This window comes from Nymphalis io, chromosome 8 (assembly GCF_905147045.1).
Source record: "Nymphalis io chromosome 8, ilAglIoxx1.1, whole genome shotgun sequence".
NCBI classification, from domain to species: Eukaryota; Metazoa; Arthropoda; class Insecta; order Lepidoptera; family Nymphalidae; genus Nymphalis; species Nymphalis io.
The window spans coordinates 7,937,771-7,965,185 of NC_065895.1; the positions used below are offsets into that span (position 1 = coordinate 7,937,771).

At 32.3% G+C, this 27,415-nt stretch overlaps 1 protein-coding gene across 1 annotated transcript in view; it reads left to right on the forward strand.

The window, feature by feature from the left end:
• Positions 1-555: 555 nt before the first annotated feature.
• LOC126770026 (5-hydroxytryptamine receptor) overlaps positions 556-27,415 on the forward strand; it is a 32,604-nt gene continuing 5,744 nt past the window's right edge. Inside the window, exon 1 of the mRNA XM_050489146.1 lies at positions 556-849. The gene's annotated coding sequence lies outside the window, so the exon portion shown is untranslated. The remainder of the gene's footprint in view (positions 850-27,415) is intronic.

Consider the following 27,415-nt stretch of genomic DNA (forward strand, 5'->3'; position numbering starts at 1 on the left):
AAATTTAACCTCGGGTCGAATAATTTATATAGCTACGATACGTGTAATGTACGAAAATATAAAAAAAAACACTTTGTTTTAGAGAAGTAAGCTTTTCTGAAGTTTGTCGTTCACCATAAGCCCCAGAATTTGATCCTTACCCTTATTAGCTGTACTGTATATGACATAGTATTTTCTATCGCTATGGTGCAGTTACACAATATATACAAGTTACACAATATATTATACTCTCTTATCTAAAATATATCCACAGTAATACGTGACTAGAAACATATTAATGTAAAATCCTACATAACACCTTCAAAATAAAATTTTTACTTACACTAAAGCTTCGAATGTGAACACTATTAGATTCAGTTCGTAAGACCAGAAAGTGTAGCTTTTACGATACAATGATCACCCGAGAAAATTTCGGAGGCTTCCAGCAGTGACGTCAGAAGGGGAGGTGAGGGGCGCGGCGCGAGAGTGGCGCGCGCCGGCGACGGCTTTACCCCGGTCGCCCCGACCGCGCCGTACACCCGCGTACCTATCTGTTGATCTGTTGCGCGCCGAACGCGAAGGTCGCTTCACGATCAAGCTACCACTACGCCGCCCGCCTTACTCACATCGTTCGTAAACAAAACTAAAAACTAAAGTACGAGACCCCACTACTCGTTTCGGACACGTTCACAGTGCATAGTAAAGAAATTCAAGTTAAAGTTTATGTGTTTATGGTATTAAGTTGTGCAGTAGTAATTCATCCAAAACTGGGGTAAACGGCCCGTCGGCCGCCCACGGACTGTAGTAACTGTAGTGACCGTATCACAGTCGTGCCCACCAGGGTATACACCGAATATTGGCGCCCAATAGGTACGCAAGTCATTTATAATTATAAATTAACCATTTTTGTATTTTAGATTTATCACTGTTCGTTTTCTCATAAATTCATGACAATTATTATCTTGTCATAATATCATGTATTTTAATTTTAAATAGTTATTGTTAATTTTTCTCAAAAATGCTTCGATAAGATGGCTGATGTACATAATATATAAATGTTCAGTGTTCCGAAATATGTTATAATTATGATGATAATTTAAATTACTTTCATACATATCATTGTATATTTCTTACAAGTCATAACTAACATATGTGCTTCTAATTTATACCTTTTTGATCATACAAACAGAGTGCGATAATCAAACAAACAGGTCGGAATTAATGAAAAATTCAATTTAAACATATAAATCTTTACTTACCAAAGGAAATTACTAAAAACATATTCTAATATGATTTAATCCGACATTTATTGAAGACACATTATAATATAATATAACCTTAAGCATTTTTGCTGTAATATTAAAACATCAAGGTTAGTATTAAAGCATGTTTCAATTCTCACGATAATCTCATTTATGAATAAAGAGCAGTAATTATAAAATCATTATTATCTGCGTGCATTAAAATTATATCATATGTTATGCCAAGTATATAAATAATTAATAAATGACAAACGAAATAAAAAATAATAATATCATATGAATATATTTAACAGGTAATTTAATAAGATAATAAATTATCCTTTTAAGTACATACATAAGTCATTTTTTTAGTTTCCTTGGTTAATTCTTATTAACCAAGAAACCTATAAATATAATGAAATATAGTGTTCCTGTTTTACTAATATATGCCGTAAAGATATAACGCTTTTGTGATCTCTTTTCTATTTCGGCTTATTAGATAAAAAAGGTTATGACATACATGCACATTTGGGTGGAAAATTAATATTATAGCATTTAAATTGACCCATACAGATTGGTTTAAAATAGTAAAACCATATTTGGAACTGCTATTGCCACGTTAAAGAGTTTAGAATCCATTTATAAATTGCTCATTTTAAACCAAATACATTATTACCATGGAATTGTTATAAACAAACAATAAATTTAAACGAATATTATGTGAAAAGTTGTTTTATGACAAAAATAAAAAAGTCTCATATAATCAATAGTCAATAAAAATTTGATATCAAAGAGATTTGTATAAGATAATTAAAAATACCAAAAATACAATATACTTATGCTATAACCAAAATATTTCTCCAGACCAATTAAGAGATTAGCCAACTGCGCAAAACATATTATAGTGCACAAGTGTGTGCGTAAACACATTTGCACACTCTATTCCCTGATTCTCATAATCCGATAGGACGGGAATCCGACACGAAAGGGTTCAGGCACAGGCCAACATCTTCGCGTGCTTTCCGATGCACGGAAGTATACACACTTTCAACTTCCAGACTCCGAGCTGCTATTGATAATTTTCGACAGAAAAACTTAATAACTTTTTTGCGGGCCCGATCTGGTATTTGAACCTAGGACCGACGGGTCTGCAACCTTTTACATCTAGCCACTAGATCAACGAGGCAGTCATATGTTATATAATCTTACCGTAAAAATTACCATAATAGTGTAAATACGTTTTTTTAGAGATTTCTTGACAATTCATTTTTGTATACTGCCCGTATTAGAGTTTTTTTAAAACAAACATTTGAGTGGAATGTAGGAACGTGTCATCGTCAGAACTCAGAACGCCTGCGTAATAAATTGGGATAAAGTTATGTTTTGAAATATATCGCGTCTGTTACGAGTCTGAAATTGAATATATGAACTATGACATGGACTAGAAATATTTAAACTAGCTTTTGAAATTTAACCCAGTCTTCTTCAAGATTTGTTTCCTTTTGGCTTTAATTTTTCAAATTTTTATAGTAACGAGCCACCACTGGATTTTTTTTTTATTCATTTTAGAAAGTCAAATAGTAAATTTGCCATCTGATATCAAGTGGTCACCTTCACCACTGGTGGGTACTGGTACTGTAAGAAGCATCAACGATTTTTACACCGTAAATATGCCAAAATTATTTTAATTATTATTAAATTACTCACTTACCCTTCAAACCGAAATACTCGATACTAAGCAATTAAGAATATAGGGGTAGAGTTACTAGCTACCTACACAGGCCTACACAAAGATCTACGTGTAAAATACCTAATGAGTTTAAAAAAAAAGGTATTTTCAAATAAAGAACATGAATAGAACATAACAGGCAATGTTATCTGTGGCATATGGTGACATGAGTTATTGTCTGTGCAATGAAAGCAACATCGGTGAGGCAAGCGATACGTTTAAAACAAATCCTGCCAATAAAACTATCAAAGCGACGCAATCGATGCCGTTCAATCGTAATTGCAACTATCCTCATTTATCTTCTACAATAATATTGTAAATGCTATCTAGCGAGGGCTTTAATTATCGGCAACTTTTATTTTATACTTCTTTAATAGGTAAATTATGAAAAGTATTTAAAGAACGATTAGTTTGGTTTTTATATATATATATATAATAAAAACGTATGTTACCTGTTATGTAACCTGTTATTCAAGAAGTAATGCCAGATAGTATTTGGTTAGAACTAAATATTTATATTATTAAAAGATAAACATACTACAAATAAACTATATTTTAAATAAACAAAAATCTGTCAACGAGACCGGCTCAAGATAATGTAACGTTCATCCCTTAATAGGCATACCTTTTTTACGACTAGTAATTAATAAATGATTCACAAATTTAATAAATTTAATTCTTTTATACATTAATAATTTTTAATAAAATTAGGCATAAATACCTAAAAATAAAATTGAAATGAATGTACATTCATCAATTCTGAGAGCAAAAATAGCTTGAGTTCAATATTTTTAGAATACACTCGATTTAATCTACACTGGCCGCCAAAAAAATCGACCCACCCGTATTTTTTTACTTACAAAGTTGTTATCTTAACTATGCGACGACCTAGGTGGATTGTTTTACTTATGGGACATACATTTAACATTTTATTACCCACTTGATATTGATTTGGAGGAGTTGTAAGTGTTATTGAGGATATTTGGAATATTTTTAAAGTTTTGATAAGAAAACGTTACTTTGTGCACAAAGTGCATGGTTAGTTTATTTCCAGTTCTTAACGCGGAGTCATCTCGGTTCGATGTTTATTATTGATTAAGTGTATGAAACTTTGTTGAAACAATAATTTTTATAAGTTTAAACATAAAAAATGGATACTACTGAAGCAGAAGCTGCTCAAGTCGTAGCTCTTATTCATGAGGGGTTAAGTCAGCGAAATGTGGCTAGAACACTAAAATTAAGTCGTTCAGCGGTGCGAAGAGTGTACAAACGCTACTTGGAGACTGGGGAGTATCGCCGGAGACCAGGATCTGGCAGGGGGCGTGTCACGAACCCGACCGATGACCGTTTTATTGGTTTGACGTCTTTAAGAAACCGACATCTTTCGGCTGTTGACGTTCAAGGTAGACTCCGAGAAAGTCGTGGAGTGTCTGTGAGTGAAAATACTGTAAGAAGAAGACTTCGAGAGCAAAACTTAACCCCTCACAAGCCAGCAACAGGACCAAAACTCACAGCATCCCATCGACAAGCAAGACTACAATTTGCTGGCAGCACGTCGATTGGACACTGGACCAATGGGAGACAGTATTGTTCAGTGATGAAAGCCGAATGTCTCTAGTAGGCTCTGATGGACGACGTAACGTCATGCGAAGGCCAGGAGAACGCTACCCTCAGTGTTGCATTCGAGAAACAGTCCGATTTGGTGGAGGCTCTACAATGTTTTGGGGAGGTATTTCTTTGACGGGGCGCACAGAGCTGGTTTTTTTCCGTAATCGTGCTGTTAATGCTGAAACTTACATAACGGACATTCTGGAGCCTCATGTGATGCCTTACGCTGGATATATTGGGAATAATTTCCAACTTATGCACGACGACGCACGACCTCACGTCGCTAGAATTGTTAAAGACTATCTCAAGGAAGTCGAAATTCCAGTTATGCAGTGGCCAGCCAATAGTCCGGACTTAAACCCGATAGAGCACCTCTGGGACCAGCTAAAACGTACGGTTCGAGCACGAAATCCAATTCCAGAAATCCTGAATCAACTGGAAGCTGCCCTAACTGAAGAATGGCAACGGACCCCACAGGAAGACATTAAAAAGCTAATCAGGTCACTTAATAGGCGTATGCAGGCAGTGATTAGGTCAAGAGGAGGAAACACTCCCTATTAAAGTAAGATTTAGGCACCCAAATTTAAAAGCAAACGGCATAATCGTTTTGTACACAAAAAAATAAAATTGCGTAAAATTTTGTTTTTTCGTGTTTTGTCACATATTTACCTAAAAACCTATTGTTTGCGCACTATTTCTGTTTTTGTACAATCCTACAATTGCATTTTTTCATTATCAATCTTAAAAATATAAATATGTGGTAGTTTAAAACCATACGATAGCTTTTTTTACAAAAAATGAAGGTGGGTCGATTTTTTTGGAGGCCAGGTATTATTTTGTACGACGCGTTACACGAAATACAATTTGAAGATTACGATCGTATTATATAATATATAAAGCAGTTACAGTTTTTGTACTATGACTAAGAAATTATACCTGTCATGCTGTCGTTGACATTTATGTATTTTTTTTAATTTACCATTTCTAAAATAGAATTTTATTTTATATTAAGACCGATATGTAATTGTAATTGTGAACGGAACGGAGTATCTCTCCTAGGTTAGTTTAGCGTGTTTATAATTTAGTTTAAATTAGTGCCTTATAAATAAAAACGATATGTGCCATTAGTAAAATTTCGATAGCTTACAATCTTGCTAGATTTATTTAAAACGAAAGATAATTATAATTTTTACAATTATTCGTCAATGTATATATCTGTTACCGATTGTCCTGGGTGGTCTTAGTAGCCTTTCCAGTTTTAAAAAAAAACTTATTATTGTTAGAAAGCATTGTTAATTAATAAGCTTACGTCAAGGAATAACCACTGGAATAATTTCTGGATTTTCTCGGTAGAATCCTAATTTCGAATCGGTGGTAGCTTTACATCTAATTTAATTGTATAAAATGGCGATTCAAAATGCTTGGCAAAGCTTAAGTTTGTAGAGCACGGTATGAATTTACATTTAAATTAACCTTCGCGTGGTTGTTCAACTCAGTTGTTGAACAACTCAGTTGTTCTCGCCTGGATTTGAACCGGTGACCTTCAAATATGATCTACTCACTTGCTCATCAAACTTCTTATTAAGAGTTTACGTGAATAGATATGCAATTGCAAGTGTAAGTATTTTTTTTAACTGCAAGTGTGTTTTAATCATTTTTGACTGATATTTCCAACTATCGACCTATTACTCTCCTTTCTTCGATAGATAAAATAGTAAAAAAATATGTATATGAATAAATAAATCCAAGCTTTTTATCAAAAGAATAAGGTGATTTATGAGAAACAGTATGGATTTCTAAGAGGAAAAGGAACAACCAATTTTCTTTCAAAATTTATTGAAGAAGTTAATACTTACCTAAATGAAAAAAAAACATGTATTAGCTTTTAACTTTTCATTGACTTTTCGCGAGCCTTTGACACCCTCAATCATATCCAATTACAAAACAAGTTAGATGCGTGTGGAATACGAGGGCCATTACTCGCTTGGTGTGCCGACTATTTTCGAAATCGTACATATACTGTAAACATATGCACGTCGTAACATTGACGTCGTTATTGCGAGAGAAGGTACTGCGCAGGCCTCCCTTTTAGACCCATTACGTTTTTTAACTTATGTTAACGACATGAGAAACTATATTGAATATTTCGTGTGTTACAAGTTTGCAGATGACGACACCTGCATTATTTTTGCAGACCGAGATACTAACAAAACTATAGGCCGATTTTAACATGCTATCCAGACGGTGCCATGATGCAGATTGAATGTTGAAGGCTAATAAAAAAAAATTGAATCATATTCGATCACCATACTTAAAATATACAATACAGTAACAGCCTGTGAATGTCCCACTGCTGGCCCCTCCCCCTTTTGAAGAAAAGGTTTGGAGCTTATTCCATCACGCTGCTCCAATGCGGGCTGGTGCAATACATATGTGTCAGAATTCAGTAAAATTCGACACATGCAGGTTTCGTCACGATTATTTTCCTTCACCATCAATCACGAGATGAATTATAATAATAAATTAGCCACATAAAAATTTAGTGATGCTTGCCCTGGTTTGAACCCACGATCATCGGTTAAGATTCACGTGTTTCACCACTGGGCCATCTCAGCTACTTCACTTAAAATATAATCCATTTAAAAACATAAAAGCTCACAACCACAGCTGCTTACACGCGACCAATTATAATAATTGCGATTGTCATATTATCGAAATAGTCGATAATTGCACCGATCTCGGGCTTAGTATTAACAACAAATTTAACTAGAATCAACATATAAACCACATCTGCAAAAAGTTAAGAAAATTTCTCAGTAAAATTAATGTTATGTCACGTTTTTGCACAAATCTTTGTACAATACGGTTTTAGCAGTTATAGTCGTATTTAATACAATGATATAACTGTAACACTTATTTAAATAATATATATGAAATTCAGCTTAAATATTTAAACTATTGTCTCAAACCCGGTTAAACAAAAATACGATAAAAATGAATAAGGGTTTTTCAAACATTGTAATACCCTACCTGTGCAAGATCACTTCAAATACGGCATCCTAAATTTACGTCGAAAAATAAATCACTATATTATGTACACATGCGGTAACTGCTAACCGATTGCGCATTGAGTCAGCGAAAAAATATGTACGGTGAAAGAACAACTAACTATATTCCTTGTTGAATTAATCAACTGCCCCCTGAGGTTTGTCGGGTACGGGAACGCGCAACACTAGGAAGCAAAAGCTGAAAAAATATTTCCTGGCCAAGCTATAGGTATATTAATTATTTTTTATTTTCAATGTATTTCATATTTACTAATTACAATTATGTACATTTAATTTATTAATAGATTGAACTCAAACCTATGTGCATTGAAGTCAAACGTTTGTGGTTTTTTCAATGTACCTATAATACAGTAACAGCCTGTTAATGTCCCACTGCTGGGCTAAGGCCTCCTCTCCCTTTTTTGAGGAGAAGGTTTTAGAGCTTATTCCACCACGCTGCTCCAATGCGGGTTGGTAGAATACACATGTGACATAATTTCAATGAAATTAGACACATGCAGGTTTCCTCACGATGTTTTCCTTCACCGTCAAGCACGAGATGAATTTTAATCACAAATTAAGCACATGAAAATTCAGTGGTGCTTACCCGGGTTTGAACCCACGATCATCGGTTAAGATTCACGCGTTCTAACCACTAGGCCATCTCGGCTTTTTATAATACATTAGCTTATAAAATTAGTAATTCAATAAATTAATTTAAAAAAATTAATCAGTCTAAAATTTAAATAAAATATATTATTTGATAAGTATGTACGTGAACATCGATAGTAAAAAGATAATCATAACGTAAAATAATCCTTGCATTAAGTTCACAATTGGCGATGATATCGCTGACATACACACGAAAATATAGAATAGTTAAAAAATAAAATTCAACCAAACTATTGACCTGCTTCTTTTTTAACTCAGCTTATTAATTAGGCTTAATACTTTTCTGCGGTGAATTAGATAAAATAACTTATTCATATTTATGCCATGACATGTATGATTTGATGCAATGTCTGTCAGAAAATACAAAAAAAAATATATTTTGTTTTGCATTGTAATGTACAAAATATACTAATTATAGTTTTAGCTTTTTTTCTAGGTCTACGAGCATATGGGTCACCTGATGGTAAGTGGTCACCAACGCCCATAGATATTCACATTGTAAGAAATGTTAACCATCGCTTACATCACCAATGCGCCACCAACCTTGGGAACTAAGATGTTATGTCCCTTGTACCTGTAATTACACTGACTCACTCACCCTTCAAACCGGAACACAACAATACCAAGTACTGCTGTTTTGCGGCAGAATATCTGATGAGTGGGTGGACATAAAAATTATCATTAAATTGCCATAGCAAATTAATATTCTCTCTTAAGATTCTTCGCAGCTTAAATAATAGATCGAGAAAAAAGTTTTTGATGTTTTATAACCCCTCGTTATATAATTGTGACGTATATGGACTTGACGCAGTATCAGTAGCACGAAATTAGCAACAAAACAGTTTTGTTGCTAATTTCTGAAAATGTCTGGATATACAAACAACGCCTTTTATTATTTTTCCAATTATATCTGTCATAGATACAACTAAGAAACAAATATTTATGTTAAAAAATAAAAATATTAACGATAACTTTAACTTTTCATTAAACAAAAAATTAAAATGTAGAGACATGAAAAATATTAGTTTAGTTTCGAATATTGAAAGTGGTGTGGACGAACGCATATGAAAAAAGAAAAATGAGTAGGTAGGTAGAATTTGTCGGATCTCTTAGCTCGTAGTGTGATATTATATTCAAGTATATATTATACGTGTTTATATAAAATATATTATACATCTGATTGTATCGTTGTTCTATTAAACCCTAAAAAGTTAATGGGTTTTTCAGCCCAGTAATTCTCAGTAGCCACACGGATTCTGCAAATCGACAGTGAACAAGTGGTTTTGTATAAATCCATCTGGGTAGGTACTAAACATTCATTGCATTACTGTGTTGTTCCGATTTTAAGGGTGAGTGAGGCAGGATATTATAGTGTGAGGCGAGCACAAGAGACATAACATGTTCGTTCCCAAGGTTGGTAGCGCATTGGCGATGTAAGTTTATTATTCGTGACATTACATGACATATATATAGGTGGTGGTGATCACTTACCGTCAAATGACTCATTAACATATCCATTAAAAGTTAGAAATATAAAAAATTACAATCTTATGCCTCAAAACCTACGTAACGCTGTTGGTCCAGCACTTGAATTATTTTTGGTCGTCTCATATTTGCCGTCACATCGGATTATAAGAGGAAGTAGGGAGTGCACCTGTGTTTACCACATTTTCTTTTAGGCAATTTTCGTGTAACAAAAGTCAGATAAGAAGATCAAATTAATCTTTTGCAATTTGTTTAAAAATAATAGGATTTGATTTGGCCCATCGTGATTGAAGTGTCAAAGCTGCCATTGAGCACTCTTCGGACACTTAATGAAACCGTTTCATGCTGTTTTACGTTCTACTTTATCAAACCAATGTTTTCATAAAAAACGCCATTGGGCTATTTTCGTTTTACTAACAAATTATTAGTCAAACGAGTTATAAACATTTGTAACCATAACATAAAAGTGATTTGTGTTTCAAAGCAATACACGCTATATGGTAATTATAGAAATGAGCTTTTACTGCTTTCTTTGTTGTATAGTAACAATTTAAATTTTAAAGTTGCCAAATATTAGTATTATTATTTTTCTCGTAACAATGTTAATTAATCCAACGGGATACCAATTCTAATAACGTTGGCTGCGAAGGGGAGCATGATTTATGATCGCAGTTGCCCGTTTGTTTCGCCTCTCGAGGATTTCATTGCTTCACGTCAGTTGCGACTTCTACTTGTACTACAGCTACTTGTTTGTAGCTTATTATTTTAGAAGAATCACCTAAATATTGCTTTCAAATAATATTCGATTAATATAATTAATTATTTCGCTAAATTTATTAAATTTAAATATTTTATAAATATATATATATATATACTATAAAATAATTCATATTATATAAATAGTAGCTGCCTAGTTCCTACTTTGTACTAGTATTGGATCGAGATATTTGTTAACCAATGTGATATAAACATTCGTCAATTTAATTATTCGCTCGGTACAACACGCCTACATATATTTTCATGTGGTTAATTTATTTATTTGTAATTGTACACTTAAAACATACATATAAAGCAATGAAAAAAATAATTTACAAAACAATAATAATATATCTAATATGCATATCAATTACAACTGTACATAGCACTTCCAGATTCAATCTAATCAAATTCAAATTAAAAGTAACAAAAAAACATAAGTAATTTTTAAAAATGACAAAATTAAATAGTAAATAATGACATTTTGATAATAAAAAAGGATTTATTAAAACTAATCATGCATTTTATAATAATTAAGTAACTTATTTCTAAAGATTGAGGGAGAGTAATATTTCTATAACTACTAGTCCAAATTGCAAAGTGTAAAAAACTATATTTATCTGCATAAAACTTTTATAATTAATGTTTCATAATTTTGATAAGAATTTTTAATTACAGCCGTCGTTCTATTTTCCATTTATTTCACATACAAATGTTGTGTCATTTTAAAAACCTATGAAAGATATATATTACGACTACGTATTGAATATTATTCTACAATAAAGTGCAAAATATTAACATTATAGCCGAGGTCCGTCTTGAAGCTATAAAATAAAATGAAAGTTCCATATTAATCGTATTAGAAATTTTGCGTAAGACTGAAAAAAACATACGCAACCAAAACTTAACCCGATATAATATAAGAATAATGATGGTTAATTGAACTGCTTATTGAACACTGTAAATATAATTATTCTCATATTGTTTAACCCTCTCTTTGTTCAAACTTTATCATCTTAAGTCGACTATATAATCTTTAGGGACAAAGCGTTGAGTTATTATTTTCCAAACAAAACACCAAAATGACAACTAACAATGAAATGTTTTCAAGGAACCCTGATTATAGTTTTATCTAACTTTAGTTTCGGAATCGTTTTCAAGGTCTGTGGTGTAATGTGAACCGAAATTTAATGCATCTAGCAGTGAGAATATTCTTGTTTTTCTTCTAACAGTGTCATAAAATTCATTACATATTTAGTTTCAGGTTATTTTTGTCGAATTTTCAAATGAACTTGTATGAGTTTATGCATTATATTTCCTTTTTTGTGTTTTTCTTTCATGACAATTTGTCATAAATATTCAAGGTCGCATTGATCACTGTAGTGCAATAAATATTTGTATGTATTTTAATTTTAACAAGGGTTAATCAGTTTAGAAACAAAGGCATCTACAAAAACTTTTCCCGTCAAAACAGGAAAAAGTTTCATTACTTACGATATTAGGACATAAATGTATCTAAGTTTTGATTTATGACTTTCTTGAACAGTTTCATTCCTAAATGTAATGCCTGATGATACTCTGTCTCAAGCCACGTTACATTCTGAGATGATGCTCTTCAAATCCTTCATACATGTACTTATATTTTTTAATTATTACTTATTTAATAATCTTCTGTACGTGTTGTACACTACAGCGCTCGATTCAAATGTTACCGGACTTTTGGTCCACCCTGTATGTTACTAAACTCCTAAATGACTGGACCGATTTTGATGAAATTTTTTGTGTGTTTGTATCTGTCCCTGGGGGGTGAAGAAGTGTTTTTTAGCAAAAAAAAAATATTATTCTTATTACGTACGATGCGTAAAAAGTTGTGGCGGGCAGCTAGTAGGTATGTAAATACGATCGTTTAACATAAGATAGATACATGAAAATAATATCAAGATTTTACATAATATATGAATAAATAAGGCTTGTTTTAAAAGAAATAATATTGAATTAAGATTTTGATTTTCGTGGCAAAGCCAAAAGGCAATAGTGATCACCCACTTGTACCGTCTTGTTTGAATTCGAACAGAAGTTTTTCTTTCTATATTTTAAATTATTTACGCTATTCGAAGCGTTTCAGTATCATTCGTGCGTTCTGAAAGGGATTCAATCACAACCAATGAATGAGAAATGATGTTGGTTACTGACATATCTTAGCTGTAATAGTGACTAACATTATTATTAAGATATTTAAACATATCGCATTTGACTACATTGAAAAAACACGGGCTAGCTTTAGTTTATAAATATTTCATAAGTATTATAAAGAGCTATAAGTTGGTCAATGATAAAGAGCAATAACGAATTTTAATTTCAACTGAGATAACGCACAAACATAGTGTAACTTTTTACATATTATTATTAATGCCTACTCTATAAATAAAACGTTATAATTAAAATGTGTAGTTTTTATGCGCATCAATTTTTATATTCTCGTATATCAATCAATATGTTTATATATATTCACATGAAAACAAACATAAAATCCTTTATCTGTATGCAGAAACAATATTGCAACTTGTTTTTTTTAACTTACATAACTTTACATTTAGTGGTATGTTGGCACATTTGCTTGTTAGTACTCTACTAAATTAGTAAATTTAAAGCAGTTTTTTGCGTTTATTCTAATGCAAAAAGCGTAAGTTACCAAAAACATTAGTGTTTAAAATAAATGATGGGAGTAGCTCCAAGTGACCGCAACTGCCATTTCTCATCATCTGACACATTGAAGGAAATTTATAAATATCCGTTTGAAGTAAACCGACCAAACGATGATTTCAAATCCCGACAACAAACGCTCTCATTCTAAATACACTACATTGAAAGTAAATAAAATCCCGTCCATTCAAATTAATTATTACAAAATCTTAAGATATTAATGGATCTGATCAATCCGGGTCGGATTATATATAAGCATCTTATAAAAACAGTTACTAGGAAAATTCGTGTGGCAATAATTGTATGATTAAAGATATTTCGTTATAAAATATTAAAATATATGTACAATAATTAATTGATACGATACGCTAACGATAATAATTTAGATCAAGGCAGACTTACCTTATGACTATCTAGTATTTTTTTTAATAATACTGTCAAGGCCAAGCTTATTTTAATGTAATTTTATTAAAAAAATATAAATTTTATTTATTTTATTATTTTAATTTAATTATTTTTTTAATTTTATTGACTTGTTTACTTTAATTAAGACACATTACATAGTTTTTTTGAAACCGTAATCTTTTTAACCTAAGGCTAAGAACTCACGGAGCGGTTTTCACCCGCGCCCGCCGCAGTGGCAGAACAGCTGTTTTATTCTTAAGCTCACGAGACCGCGTCGCGATTGCGGTTATAGTCCGCAAACTTGGCGGGCAATTATCGCAAGACGAGCGGTTATACAATATGGCTTCAGATTGTACGCGCGACGCTCGCTAACAAATCGCAAAGCGCGAGGATGAAGCGCTCCGAAGCTGCGACCACTCGACCGGTCACTCGACCGTGACCCGCGTGATTCTTATAGGGCAACTAGTAGGTGCAGCGGGACCCACAAACAATCGCACACGTTGCAAGCCTAAAACGTTTCGTGAAATATATCCACTTTTTAAAATTTTTACACCCGCAACCGCCGCGGGCCCGCAACCGAATATATACATATATATTCGGTGGTAGAGCTTTATGTGCTGATATGTGTGGTGCTATATTTATACGTATAGTATAACTTATACAGCATTATATTATCTATTTTGAAACTTTTAGGCAATTCCTTATTCATTTCTCTTTAAAGTTTCCAAGTTTCAAAATGTTATGATATCAGTTTTATTCATAAATAATATCGATAAAGACGGTAGAAACACTGCTCGGCACGCTTTTACGAAATGGGCGCTTAACGGAAAACTTGAGTCTATAATGCCGACGGGTTTTATAGCCAAGTCGAATGTTACGATCACGTATGCATTTACAAACGAAATCCCTAATTGTTTCTACTCACAATCACAAATATTTCCTTAGCTAACTTTTGTTTTACTTGGTGATACTTTGGGCAAGTACGTCTGGGCAAGTATCACCCATTCATCAGATATTCCCAAGGTAGGTGATGCATTGGCGATGTAAGGGATGGTTACAATATTAATGTCTATAATGGTGGTGACTACTTACCATCAGGCGATGCTTTGGACCGTCTCTCTACCTATTATATAAAAAAAATAAGATCCGTAGATATAAGTTAATGAATTCAAAATCAGTAGGTATATACAATTACATATATGTATGCTTTTGTACAACTTAACTGCAAGCTATAATAAAGTATAAGTTTAAACCCAGTCTTTACTACGTTTAGCATTAATCCAAAAAACAAACGGAACAAACAGAAAACTTGCATGTTTTTATTACTATTATTTAAGTGGTCACCAACGCCCGTAGACATTGGCATTGTAAGAAATGTTAACCATCGCTTATATTGCTAATGCGCCACCAACCTTGGGAACTAAGATGTTATGTCCATTGTGCCTGTAATTACACTGGCTGACTCATCCTTAAAAATCTAAATACGCTGTGGGTAATTCTAAACCAAACCAAGCTTAAAATAATTTTCTGTGACTATAAATCAAGGGTTACCCACTAAGAGCTTATATTTAAATTTGTTTATTTTTTGAAGGTTTATTAGTTTCGTTATAATAAATAATTAAACAAAATCATAATTAGTATAAATAACAAATAGCGATAAAATATTAAAAGTTTCCATTAAATTGGAGTTTCAAATATTTTATAACAATATAAAACTTCAAATTGCCAGTTCTTAAAAATAAATTATACAGAGTAACCAAATGAGCTTTATACGATGTAAGCTGATGGGAAAACACATAAAACTATTAAGTATTTTTTCTGTACTACAGTCTAAGCTCTTGTCAATCAAACTGTATTAAATACTCCAAATCAAAATTCGTTTACCGTAGTCAGCTTAAACACCGCTTAAACCATGTAGTGTTAAATAAAGGGAAAATAATCGCACACTAAAATTACTTAGGTTTCAGAATGATTGAAATGTATAAGCTCACGGTAAATATAGTAATTTTTGATTAATATATCCAGTACCAGTAAACAGAAAAAGAACTGCTGGGCTCCACAAATAGCCAAGTGTCAACTTACTCACCGATAATCACCGTTAATTTCTCTGTCATTGTGAGTTGAAAATTCATAAGTCTCGGGATGGGTTTCGTATACTGAATTTTAGTTCCGTCAGCTGACTTTTTCTTTCTCGTAGGGAAAACCTGTGATTGTAATATATATGATATACCTCTGGGAAGGACTAGGTTATGTTCGTACCCACTTAAGCCCTAGCGGTGATTATGTTTGCTTTATATCAAAACGATCCCGTAGACTACTAGGACCTTTTCGATATAACGCATCTGCGGCCGGAGCTGTGCTCCGCTCGTGGAGCTCTTCTCAGATGGCAAATGTCGACCTTAATTTCAAATTTTAAAAAGTTTCTATAAAAAAATGTTGTATCAATTATTTATAAAGGTATTTTTCATATTTAATAACATTTTGGTTCTGCGCCTGAACTCGTTCCGGTCGTGTCGGGTTGCCATCCCATCGTATTATGAAAGTTAAGGAATAGAGAATGCACCTCTGTTTGCACTTATGCACTATAATATCTCTTGCGCAATTGGTTAATCTCTCTTGAGATTGACCGCCGTGGCCGAAATCGGTCTGGAGGACATTATTATTATTAATTTAATTCAAGCATTACAAACATTTTAATGCTAATTATTTCGTTAGTATTTTAGTTTAATATAAAAATAAAGGACGTATTTTTGCAACGTTGAGAAAGATAAAATAAACCAATGCTTTTGAGATAAGGTTTGAATTGTAGCATTTGCATTTCGCAAGACAAACGATTCACGATATATGAAGTGTAAAAAATTTATTGCTCCGCATAATCGGGTAGCAGAATACGGGATGACGTTGACCATACACATTAGAGCGAACATTTTTTTCCTTTCATTCCAAGAATGGAATAGGAACTATTGATTTCATTTCATACAATATTTCATCGACGGTGGTATAAGATTTCACTGCGGCCGAAGTGTAGACCGTAGTACGCAATCAGGCAATTTCTACTTGAGTGCGCGGTAGCGCAACGATGCGTACGGCCTCACGGAGTCACGATACAAGGCACTTCCAAGGCTGGAGGCTAGTAGAGTTACCAGTATATAGACACGCGTATACTAATACATTTCGAGCAAGGGTTCGCCTCGGTCCATATATCATAATTGCAAAATAAATACCGACTATTCATAAAAAAGACTAATAATAAATGCGATTTATTGGAATAAAGTAAATTGATATAAATTTCTTAATATTAGCTTACAATAAAACTAAAACTCTATTTGAATTTTATCTAACAAAAGCGAAGATTTCAGTTGAAGTTGTATGTATGAGCACAGAGGTATTAAAATGAAATGACTTCGCACGTTGAATATTTTTTATTTAAATAAATAGCGTAAATAAACTACTTTACGATTTAACTTTTTTAGTATGGATTACAATTCAATGACAATAGATATAGAAAGTACATTAAACTTTAGATTTTCTCCAAACTTTTAATGAGAGTCCGTGCTATATAGATATTTTCCTTATTTAATACTTCGTCTCATAAATCTTACCACTGTTTCGCGAAAGATAAATCTCATGTGGTTCTATAATATTTACTTAGTACGGAAATTCATACATATTGACTATGTAAAGGTTATATTTTTGGCAATGTTGCACTTGGTTACAAATGCATTTTATACATCAAATTTTAATGGATTTTTTAAACTTTAAATTGAAATCTAGTTAAAAGGTTTTCGTGGTATGAAAAATTGCAATGCAAGTCGCGCGAATCGCGAGATAGTTTACAGAAAATAATGAAAACCATGACAAGTATAAAACTAAAGTATTTAGACCACATTTGTATGTAAATATAACGTACACATAGAATACGAGCCGGGCAAACGACTATTCAAAGTAACTACACGTAAAAAGAACATTTTGGTTCGAACACCTACGCAAATGGTAAGATTTCAGATGTTCATATCGCCTTAATGGCTGCCGTTCTTACTTAGAAGATAACAATCAAATATAAACATATATACATATTAGACTAAAAATATAATATAAGTCTACTTTATACTTCAAATTTACATTGTGCGGTATATATAGATAATATATAGCGCACATGCACACACACTATTGTATATAATAGGAATATTGTTCATATTATTGCAACAACAAAACTATCAAAGTGTCAACTATTTATTGTAAAATTAGAAACATAACAATGATGTTATTTTAACTAAATGTTATCCAACATATTTAAAAATATTTTTATTGAATCCATTTAAATACCATTAAAACCATTTAAGATCGCTACTTATACTATACACTTTTTTTTAATTGATTGCAATAACCTTGTTTTTCAAAGCCCAAATTTTGTTATACTAAGGAGTATTTAATATCAGATTACTGATATTCATAAGTCCTATTTTTAGTTCATTACTTATATGAGAAGAAAAAAAATGTTATCACTTAATTCGTGAATCGCATTGGAGGCCGTAAGGTGTTGTTAGAATTGAAAATATGCATTATTTGTTTAAATCATGCCTTTTTGTGAGACATATCTAGTCTTTTGTATAATTCTTGAGACATATATTTGTTTATAATTTATTTGTCTTGATGAGCTAAAAATAATAACAATTATTTTAGATGAATTAAAAGGTTTAATACAAAACAAGTCGTTTTTAAAAACTTGTTAAAATGTAAATGAGGTTTAAAATATATATTCTAAATACAATGTAACAAGATCGTATTATAAATTTCAAATAACGATACACCTTGATCCGTGTTGGCAATATAGTATAAGTGAGTGTTCTAAATTCCCGCTTTATAGAGTTTCGCAGAAAATCTCTCCGTGTAATAGGAAGCGGGTGTCATTTACGGAAACAGGCAGGCTTCCGCGCTTACCGGACACGCCTGCGCTCCCTATAATTCACTTTCAATACTGCCTGCGTGAAGCTAACACTTCTACATTAAAGCTTTCACCTTGAACAAACATGCAAATTGAATTCGTTTAGTTCAACTGTTTGCATATATTTATGTGCTAAAATGGAGTATATATGAAGAGTAAAATTTTGGAATAGTTAAAAAACCACTCAGGACTGAATTATATATTAAGTATGGTTTTATTAAGTATTCCCTATCAATTCTATTATAAATCGCATATTTTATTATTTTCACGAAAAAGAGGCAGTAACCACTGAAGTACGTTTAACTATAAACGCAAGGTTATTCTACTGTGAAATTTAGGATACAAGGGAGAGGATAACATGGTCATCTTGAATTTATAGACCAATCTTTGCGCCACTTTAGGACTTTTCTTTTTTTATTTAGACCGTATATATACTCCTGAGAAAATAATTCTAGTCTATGGGATATCATAGATTTACGACCAAATAAATAATACAATGTAAAAAAAAATGATTGTGACCAGATACCTATTTATTGTCATTAACATAGCCGTGAATATATATTATCATCACATAATTATAGTACAGCATTTTCTGCTGTGCTAAGGCCTCTTTCCCCTTGAGGAGATTTATACCACCACGCCGCTACAATGTCATTTGATGACCTGCTACATACGAGGTTGAGCACAAGATGAATTATAATCACATACTATCACATATTCAAGAGCATATTATTTTTACTTTCAATTAAATGCTAGTTACCTTAGTGACGATAGCCCGGAGCGACATCGTATTCCACTTTCCGTGACACAGAGGATGTGAATATATGAATATTAAGACCCATCCCTCTCAGTTAGAGTAATACTAATATAGGTACTAGTAAAATATCCAGACTTGCAACATTGGTTAACATTAAATGATAAAAATAAAACATTTTCAAATGTTGTAAAACAATTGTTGCAACAATTTATTTAGATACTGTTTTTAGGAGAACCTATTTTTGAACTAGCAAAATATTGCCCATTAAAAACTACAGACATGGTAGTATCAATTTTCACTAGGCAAAGAAAAGAGATAGAAATCTTGACAATACTAATAAAATAATAAAACATTTTCCAAATAAGGGCTTAGCTGACTCATATTCCCTATTTGTAAATATTACGTCATTCATCCACCTCACCCTTGACGGCCACTCAAGGGCTTTTGATGTTGATTTCACCATTGTCAAAAGTGTTTTTCACGCGTAGACTTTTATTGAAATCGGTTTGGGATATTTGAAGTAATGAAGCTGAAAATCTCCGAAGTAAATAACATAAAGTAACCTTATAAATTTGATAAATGCATTATTATATAAGATATTATATTAAGATAGAAAACCAGCTTTAAAAGAATATATAAATCATCAAACAAGTCTACTATAGATATAGAGTCGGGGACTCTTGTCATTCATGACATTGCCATTAACAGGCTATCTCGCACCATTGACTTGAATATAATATACATTCCCAATGAAAAAAACCTTGATAGAAATCACTAAATTAATTAACTATTAAAGAATAAAAGCAACTTGCGACGAAAACATATATTCAATCTGTAATCAATCCATATTATATAAATGAAGGTAATTAGGGCTAAGTAAATTGTTTACAGGAAGAACAGGTTATAAAGTAAATCAACATTTACGATTTAATAAATTCGCAAGTGTACAAATTTTGAGAGAAACTCGTTCTCTCTCGAGCTCTCGTTCAGCTGTTAGTACAAATAACGTGCGTTAATATAAATAAGTCGTACCAGTTAAGTGACTCGATCCATAAATTATCTAATTTTTTATTTTATTTTAACTTATTTTTGGACAAAATAAAAGCCAATTCAAATTATACGTTGTAGAATATTTATTTAAAAAATGTTTAAAAGTACAGTTACAGTATGTTGTGTAAATTCCATGCTAATGTAATTTACCTAATATTATTATTTGTGAACGATATTGTATTACTAATAATAATACAGACAAAAATGTAACAAGGACGTTTAAAGGATAAACTGAAGCAGATAAGAAACCTGATTATCACTTTCTTTGGAACTCTAAAACCTACAACTTGGATTTTACATTTACGAAAATCAAATTTCAGAGAATTAAGGGGGGAAGGATTAAAGGAATTAACATGTAAGTTGTTGAGTCATAAGGTCTGTACAATAAGCTTTATAATTAACTAGCTATCCGTCCCAACTTCGCTCGGGTTTAAATTTAAGAACGCATAGAAGATAAACATACCAATTGATCGAGCCGTTATGGCCTAGTTAGAAGACGTGACTCTTAACCAATGAAAATGAATAAACGTTTATTAACACAAAACAACATTTGAATGATTTCGAGTTCAAAACCTGGCAAGCATCACTAAATTTCCATGTGCTTAATTTATGTTTATAATTCATCTCGTGCTCAGCGCCGAAGGAAAGTCTCGTGAGGAAACCTGCAAGTATCGGTTGAAAATACTCCACTGAGTATTTACAGCCTGCTACTATTCCTTACTACTATACAGTTATGATTTTTGTTATATAGAATATTGGTTTTTTTACCTAAAATAAACGGCTTCAAGAATAAATTGCCGGAGGTTGATCTTAAATTTGAATAGCTAGACTATTTTTCTGCAGACCTGCCTTTCTGCTAGATTATTTTTAGTAAATTAAAGTTTAGTAATATCGAAACATGATACTTCCTAAAATTCTACAAGTATACTATAAATAAAAATCTAAGCCTCAATGTATGTTTTCCAAGTAAAATCCTTTTGTCAATTGATAGACTTGCTATCAAAAATCTACCGTTAGTGTTTTTTTATGTAAGAGAGGTCAAACGAGCAGGAGGCTCACCTGATGGAAAGTGACTACCACCGCCCATGGACACCGGCAACACTCAAGTGCTTGCACGTACGTTGCTGGCCATTACTAGTTCGGAAATATTAGACCAGAGAAAAACTGACAACTCAATGGTTTTGTTTTTTTTTTCTACAATTATTATTTACAATCTATATTTTTATATTCCTATTTAAAATGAACTAAGGCGTCATCATTGAAAAAATGTGATAGAGCAAAGCACGATAAATTGTTCAGACAAAATGTCGGTAGTGTTGATAAAGCTTATTATAGAGTAAAGTTTAATTAATTTACAGGGTTAAACAGCAGAAACCAATACCTTTTTAGAGGCTTATTTAAAGTTAAAACAATGCCGCAAATTCGGCTTTGAGAAAAACAGAAAACAGTCCGTAATAAATATCTGTTGAAAGACTTAGTTGTTTGATATTTTAAGAACCATTTTATTAATTTCATCATGTCATCGAGTAGTACTTGTGTAAACATCAGTTTGTACCTGTGTCGATTAAAATTAATAAAATAAAATAGTTCTAATAGCTTTTAGTGCAAAATCTGCAATTGACTATAGTGCCTATAATTAGTTTAACCATAATTCATATCAATCGTGTCCAAAAAGTGCAGTTTTTTACCTAAAACTATACTCCTAAGTTGCTGTTATTAAGTGCTAGTGGAACAAAGTTATTTTACACCACCCACTTAGCACTGATAATTATTTGCTGCTAAGCTTAAGTACTCTACTGATCAACATTTTCGACCTCCATACCATCTGCACAAATAGCAGCGCGGTAGTAAAAGTGACTGTAATTCAAAGACATCGAGGGGTACCAAGATCAAATCCTGAATACACCGAGCTTTTTTTTTTTTTTTTCCATTTATTTATTTTTATAAGTATGGTTGTGTGCTACACATGTAACAATAATTTACTTGTAACTCAGAAGAGAGTTAAATGTTCAAATACATCATGTAACCGTCATTTTCATGCGGACTGTATTAAGTTCAATGAGGCACAATCGAGCCGAGCTAAATGGGTTTGCCCAATATGTCAAGGGCCGAAATCAAAAACAGGGAATAAAAGCTCTCCTTCCGATCATGGCAAGAGTATTAAAGAATCTGAAATAGATTCACCAGTTTCCTTAGTAAGTAACATAGACTCCCAAGATGCTATTCTTCAAGAAATTCGAAATCTTCGTAGAGAAATGAATGAAAAATTTGAATACCAACAATTAAGCCTAAACGATTTCAATACGAAATTAAGTGAGATTCGCGGTGAAGTGCGAGATTTAAACTCCAAATTTTCTATAATGCGAAAGGAGTTAGATCAAGTAACTAATACAGTGCAGTTTTTATCTGATAATTTTGACGAACAACAACTCATTAACGATCGTTACAAAACAGATATCTCTCAATTAAAAACAGAAAGCACATCTCTACGTGCGCAACTTAGCAAAGTCGCCAGCCTTATGGAACAGCTTGAGCAACGTGCTCGAGACTGTAATATTGAAATACAGTGTGTTCCGGAGCATAAGTCTGAAAACCTGCTTACTATTGTGAAACAACTCACTAAAGTCGTTTCGTGTGTCATAGATGATAGTGATATTAAAGAATTCCATCGCGTTGCTAAGGTTGATTCTGACTCGAAGCGCTCTCGCAATATCATAGTCAAATTAACCAGCCCGCGCGTCCGTGATACTATACTTGCAGCGGTAAAAATTTTCAACAAAAGGAATGAAAACAACAAACTCAATTCGACTCATTTAGGCATCGCGGGTGATAAGCAATCAATATACGTCAGTGAACATTTGTCCCCAACGAACAAGAAACTTCATGCAGCCACGAGACTCGTCGCAAAAGAGAAGAAATACGAGTTTGTCTGGATCCGAAATAGCCGCATTTATATTCGTAAAAATAAGCATTCACCTGCAATTTTAATAAGAAATAACGATTTTTTAAATAGTCTAAAGTAATTTTTTGGTTATATTATTGTGCTTATTTCTTTTTTATTTATTTTTTCTGCCTGAGTAAGCATTTATTGTGTTTTTTAGTTTTAAAATTCAATATTAAATTTTTTTATCAAAATGTGAGGGGCCTGCGGACCAAGACTGAGGACCTCTATTTATCTGTTCTCTGTTGTGATTATGATGTCATTATTCTTACGGAAACTTGGCTGAATGATACAATATTTGATCATGAATTATTTGACACTCGATATTCAATATTTAGGCGCGATCGTAGTACAACTTCATCTTATTTGAAAGATGGTGGTGGTGTTGTAATTGCCATACACAAAAAGTTTGAGAGTCTGAGAAAAATCACTTGGGAATCTGTATGTGAAGATCTTTGGGTTTCATTTAAAATAGGTCAAAGTACTCAAATTAATATTTGTGGTGTCTATATTCCACCTCCAGTAAAGGAGTTGGAACTTAATTACTTTCTTAAAAATACTGCACAAGTTATTAACTCTAATACAGATGACGGCACAATAAACGTGGTGATTGGGGATTTCAATTTGAGCAATATTGTCTGGGAATATAGCACTTACAGTCGTAGTCTAATACCTGTACGTACAAACAATAATGTGGATTCTTTATTTATTGACACAATATTTTTTTGCAACCTACATCAATGCAACTCAATTTCTAATAATAACGATAGAATTCTCGACCTAGTACTTAGCTCACATCCATCTTTTCTTACGGTATCTGAAGAAAAACCCTTAGTTCCGCTTGATTGTCATCACCCAGCCTTATTAATAGACCTACAGTATTCTACTCAAAAACACTATCTTAAAAGTAACACTGAACCTAAATATAATTTTTCTTTTTGCGACTATAATACTGTTATTGAGGAACTTTCAAAGATTGATTGGGCACATTTATGGAAAAATTGTGGCTCTGTAGATGAAATGATAGAAGTTTTTTATGAAACTTTACTAAATGCTATTTACAAAAATACCCCAAAATCCAAACCCCGTGATGGCAAGCATCCCATATGGTATTCACGTTCTCTAATACGTACTCTTAAGGAAAAATCAAAATATCATAAAGTATTCAAGAAGTATAAAAATCCTATGGATAAATACACTTATGATCTCCTAAGAGATCGCTCAAACGAAATGATATTTGAATGCTATGATTTCTTCAAAAAAAATATATCAGACCATATTCGTAACAACCCTACATACTTTTGGAAATATTTTAAAGACAGAAAATGCAATTCTAAGTCGATTCCCAATCAAATGATATTAAATGATAGAAAAGCTACAGGAGGACAGGAAATATGTAATCTTTTTTCCTATAATTTTCAGTCGATCTATGATACCACACATAAGTTACCACCTTTCAACCCAAAATATTTAACTAGTATTAAATGTACTAATAACACATACGCCAAATGTTCTGTAACAGACCATGAGGTTAAAACACAGCTTCTATCCTTAAATTGCAATAAAGGGGCGGGACCCGATCTAATACCACCTATATTTATTAAAAATTGTGCTAAAGTTTTAGTTAACCCTCTTACAACTATATATAATAAATCACTTCAATCGGGAATATTCCCAGCTAAATGGAAAGTTGCTTATATAACACCAATTCATAAGTCTGGAGACATTAATAATATATCTAATTACAGACCAATATCCATACTATCTACTTTTGGGAAAGTTTTTGAGTCACTAATTCAAAAAAAGATGTATTCTCATTTAAAACCTTACTTTGATTCATACCAGCATGGCTTTTGTCCACATAAATCCACAACATCTAATCTAGTTAGTTACATATCTGATATTTCTGAAGCTGTGGATAAGAATAATGAGGTACATGCTATATATCTGGATTTTAAAAAAGCGTTCGACTTAGTCCACCACGACATTCTTTTAACCAAATTGGAATGTATGGGTATTCATGGTTCCTTGTTACGTTGGTGTGAGTCATACTTAAAGAATCGATCCCAATTAGTTGCCATGAAAGGTTTTAAATCTCTCGAATGTAATATACCCTCTGGTGTACCGCAAGGGTCACACCTAGGACCTTTGTTTTTCCTTGTTTTCATTAATGATGTTGGAAAAGTACTTAAATCCAAATATCAAATATACGCAGATGATTTAAAAATATACAGGGAAATTAAATCACCAGAGGATATAGAAATCCTGCAAAGTGACATCGACAACCTTGTTTGTTGGTGTCTTGCAAATCGTATGACTCTAAATAAGGATAAATGTGTTCATATTACATTTTGTAGAAAACGAAAACCACTAAAACACACTTACTACATCGACGGTACGCCCCTTACGGAGTCAACGAGTGTAAGGGATCTCGGGGTGATAATAGATAACACCTTAAGCTTTAGAGATCACATTGATTACATCATATCAAAAGCCTCGCAAGTATCTGGTCTGGTGTTAAGATTAATGAAAATCTTTAAAGATCCAAGCTTGACAATATTAGTTTTCAATAGTATAATAAGGAGTATCCTAGAATATTGTTCAGTTGCTTGGAGTCCTGGGTATGAGGTGCACTCTGATAGAATAGAACGTGTACAAAAACGTTTTCTATATTACTTAGCGTACACAGATCTAAATGCTAAGAATTTTAACTCTTACGATGCACGCCTAATTAATTATAAAGTGCAAACTCTTAAATATAGAAGAGAAGCTGCTGACTTTCTTTTTTTATACAAATTATTGCACGGATATATTGATGCACCTGATCTACTTGCTAAAATTAGTTTCTACATTCCGCGTCAAGGTAGCCGTTTACAAAATCGTAAAATATTTAGCCTACCTGATGTCAAATCAAATCTTGGTCAACATTCGCCAATTTACCGTATTTGCTCGCTTGCGAATAGTAGTCGTCAACACCTAGATGTCTTTAGTGAATCTGTTGGTTCTCTTAAGAATAAACTTAAAACAAAATCACATTAGTTTATGTAATAATTAAATAATTAACTAGTTAGTAATTGCACAAGTACTGTTCTTGTTAAATATGTTTTTTTAAAGCATGCTAGGTTTACATCCAGAAGACTGCAACTTATTAACACTCTGTTTAGCGTAGATTTTATTTTGTATGCACTAGTTGTAAGTCAGTTTTGTAAACTTAAATAAAAAAAAAAAAAAAAAAAAAAAAAAACGTATAGCGACCAGAGACTGTTCTGAAATAAAAATATTGCATTATTAACTTTTCCGTTAAAATGTAAGTCTTGGCGAGGTCAGTTGAGTTACAGGTATTAAATTGACACGTTACATATAAATAACATTATAATTGTATAGTGAATTCGTATATAATTAATTACTCCTTAAATATTTTTGTCTATGTGCTAAATATGTCGATACATTCGACGAGAAAATCATTAATCTAGGTAGTTAGGCGATCGCTGACGAAAATATAACAGTTATATGTGCAATATGACGCATAACTTTCGTAGATATTACAGAATATTTGTATCAGTATCGGCAAAGAGATCGCTTGGAATGGTGTATATTTTTTTATAATATATATAGAGTATAAATTTATACTTATATCAATATAAATAAGATACTTTTACTAAGACGCTATTTAAAATAAGAATTTTGTTAATATTAATGTCGCAAAGATTGAGCATCGGTTACACCTACGCGTAAATTCGAAAACTTAGCGGTTTACGAGCCAGTATATTATGTAAATATCAAATCCTGACCCCTGTCTATTGTGTGCACTCATAACACAAGCTTTACATCTATCTAATTCGAAATTAAGGTTATTTATTTACAATTTAATACAGTCAAATAAAGGGAATGATTTTGTGAAGTACTTACCAAAAGGTTATTTTTAATATTAAATTTAAAAGCAATCGAACTTAATTAAATATATCATATTCGAAGTACGAAAATATGAAAGTCATAAACGATAATTGCTTTAAAAAAAAATAACCATTTTGCATTGAAAAAGATAACTCAATCAATTTTGCAAAATATTGTTGTAAAACGTGTTTTAATACTATTAA